Source organism: Colobus angolensis, unplaced genomic scaffold, assembly GCF_000951035.1.
Source record: "Colobus angolensis palliatus isolate OR3802 unplaced genomic scaffold, Cang.pa_1.0 Scaffold158, whole genome shotgun sequence".
NCBI classification, from domain to species: Eukaryota; Metazoa; Chordata; class Mammalia; order Primates; family Cercopithecidae; genus Colobus; species Colobus angolensis.
The window spans coordinates 10854856-10858274 of NW_012114688.1; the positions used below are offsets into that span (position 1 = coordinate 10854856).

Below are 3419 nucleotides of genomic sequence, written 5' to 3' on the forward strand. Positions count from 1 at the left end.
TTTTCCCAGCACCATTTATTAAATAGGGAATCCTTTCCCCATTTCTTGTTTTTGTCACATTTGTCAAAGATCAGATGGTTGTATTGTGGTAAAGATCAGATGTGTGGTATTATTTCTGAGGGCTCTGTTCTGTTCCATTGATCTATATCTCTGTTTTGGTACCAGTATCATGCTGTTTTGGATATTGTAGCCTTGTAGTATAGTTTGAAGTCAGGTAGCATGATGCCTCCAGCTTTGTTCTTTTGACTTAGGACTGTTTTGGCAATGCGGGCTCTTTTTTGGTTCCATATGAACTTTAAAGTAGTTTTTTCTAATTTTGTGAAGAAAGTCATTGGTAGCTTAATGGGGATGGCATTGTTCATTGCATTTGTTTAAAAATGTAATGAAACACTTCATATTGCTGGACACAGTGGCTCATGCTTGTAATCCCAGCACTTTGGGAGGCCAAGGTGGGCAGATCACGAAGTCAAGAGTTTGAGACCAGCCTGATCAACATGGTGATATCTCGTCTCTACTAAAAATACAAAAATTAGCCAGGTGTGTTGGCATGCACCGGTATTCCAGCTACTCAGGAGGCTGAGTCAGGAGAATCACTTAAACCTGGTAGGCAGAAGTTACAGTGAGCCGAGATCATGCCACTGCACTCCAGCTTTGGTGACAGAGCAAGACTCTGGAAAGAAAGAAGAAAGAAAGGAAGGAAGGAAGGAAGGAAGGAAGGAAGGAAGGAAGGAAGCAAGGAAGCAAGACTTGATATTTATAAGTATTTATAATATGCTGAAATTATGTCTTTTCACCTACTTAAACTAATAGTGAAGTGTTTTAGGTAACAGCCTAAGGATATGTACAGGAGTATCTAGTCTTTCTTACTTATTTTAGGGGGCAGAAGTAAGAAAATTTGAAGACCTCTGGCATACAGAGACCAGCAATTAGCCAGTTTAGAATACATAATTCAGGGTTTCTTAGTGATGGATGCTATCTCTGCATCAGTGAACAGATTCCGCATTCAACAACAGAGGATATTTTACAGGATTCCCTGGTGTTCTTGGACACAGGACACCATTTCTCAAAGGCTGATCACTGCATAATAATAACAACAATTACAAAACTGCATTCAGCAGCTGGGCACAGTGGTTTATGTCTATAATCCTAGCACTTTGTGTGGCCATGGTGGGAGAATCACTTGAGACCAGAAGTTTGAGACTAGCCTGGGCCACAAAGCAAGATCCTATCTCTCTCAAAAGAAGAAAGAAAAACATTGCATTTAGTATTTTTCTTAATCATACATTGAGGAAAAGGTTTTAGAACTAAAATATTGGGATTCCGTTTTTAATATCAGACTCTTTTTTTTCTTATGCACTATAGTGTCACATGGATTATCCTCTTAGTATAATGTTTTGGTGTAAATCATTTGTATGTCTCTTACAGTTTGCTTAGCACATAGGAGACAGCTAATAAATGTTGATTTAATTAAAATTAAATAAGATAAAGACCAATTGGTCTTTCATGGTTTTTTTTTTTTTTTTTTTTGAGACAGGATCTCACTCTAATACCGAGACTGAAGTGCAGTGGTACAATCATGGCTCACTGCAGCCTCCACCTCTTATGCTCAAACGATCCTCCCACTTTGGCCTCCCAAAGTGCTGGGATTTCAGGTATGAGTCGCCATGTCCAGCTTAGACCTTTATGTTTTAAAAAAAGTAGGACTTCAACTTCAATAAACAAATTTAACTCTAGATAAGTAGAGAGAACTGGTGCTTCATTCCATAACTACCACAGCTTAGATAACATCTCCAACCCAGCCATGTTTCACTGGCCAATGGGGAAACACTGGTTACCTGTCACTTTTAATTGTATGCTAGGATTGAAAGTTCACAGACACTTATTTTTGCATAGGACTTTTCAAGTCTGCAGAGTTGCCGAACTCTACAACTTACAAACTCCTGATTCTGTAGGTTCCTGCCTGAATCTGTTGCCTGTAGACATAACTACAGATTGTAAAAACCATGATTATTCTGGACAGATATAAAGCTCTTTGCATTGCACACAGCAGCAGTGGAAAAAAACAAAATTAATCTTGCAAATGTTATTGAAATGTAAATGTCAACATATTCTCAATTGGGTATGAACATTCACAAACTTGTCTTCAGGCACCAGGGGTGCTCAGAGCGCTTGAAAAGGAAAATCTCAACTCTGAAAGACAAAAGCAAAGATGCAAGCAGTTTCCTCATGTTCTCTGTTTGCAAATGTGCTTAGCATGGGCTCTGTCAAATCCTTGTTCACAGAACCCAATTTGAGTCATTCTATTTAAATAAGCTGTTAGTGTCCTCTCTCTTACTTTCTGTGAAAAAGTGACTATATCACTGAAACTGCTCTTATGCAAGATTTTCTCCATTTCCTGCCTCTAGCCTCGCAAGCTTTTGCCCTAAAATTGATTCCAAAAAGCAGCCAGGACACATACCCATGGAAAGGGTGTTCTGTGCCAATCCAGCCTTCCTGAAAAGCAAGCAGTCTCTTTGCTTCTGCAATTTCACATGATCATACCATAAATAGTCTGTGGTCGATACTAGTATGCTTTTCATTTACATTTTACAAGGTTGGCAAGGCCACTCTCAAAATAATTTCACCAACCAGGTAACATGTCAAGGTGTCTTTTAGTTGTGTACCTAAAGTTAATTCTTTATTTTCTTAAAACAGCCAAGAAGGGATTCCAAAAATAGAAGAGGAGGCATCAACACCGTGAACATCATGGCTGACTTATTTTGTGAGAAGGATAAACCTAAAGTAAAAATCTTGGATTTGCCTCTGTCCTTGAATATGCTATCTGGAAAGAGTTTTCTTAAAAGTATTGTTGTGAACACATCCATTTCCCCAGTATAGTTGAATGCAGGGTTTAATAAATAGAATGAATCTAGTTTTAGTTCCTGTACTGCTTGTACTTTCAATAACCTCTGTATTTGAATAACACATTTCAGTAGATACGTTTATTAGTGTTGACCTTGTAAGTTGATGAAGAAAGGGCAGTACTACCAACGCTGAGAGGATAAAGAGAATTCTGTGTGTTTTACAAACATATATTTATCATTTTGAATTTATATATAGTCAAGGATGCAACTTCTCCTTCAATTTATATAAACTCTTGATGGTTTCTACAGGTATCCGTCCCTGTAAATATTTTATTAGCCAAGACAGAGCATTCACATACATTCTCAGTAAGAAGCGATTTTAAAGTCAGAAGTTCAGAACCATTAGCAAGTCTTCCTGCAATGCTGCAAAGTAATGGAAATTCTTAGACAGACTCAGCCAGTTTGGTCTTGTTTAGTGAGGGGATGCTCTGAGTAACGCCATCTTCAGGTACCTGTAAAATAACAGTAAGATGTATCCCTGAGGGTCCCCGTCGCAGTTGCACACCGCCCCATCAG

General features: G+C 38.4%; 1 long non-coding RNA gene across 1 annotated transcript in view; it reads left to right on the forward strand.

Moving 5' to 3' along the window:
- Positions 1-2813, forward strand: part of LOC105508127 — a 12894-nt gene extending 10081 nt beyond the window's left edge. Inside the window, exon 3 of the long non-coding RNA XR_001001209.1 lies at positions 2695-2813. This is a non-coding gene — a long non-coding RNA (uncharacterized LOC105508127). The remainder of the gene's footprint in view (positions 1-2694) is intronic.
- The last annotated feature ends 606 nt before the right edge of the window (positions 2814-3419 follow it).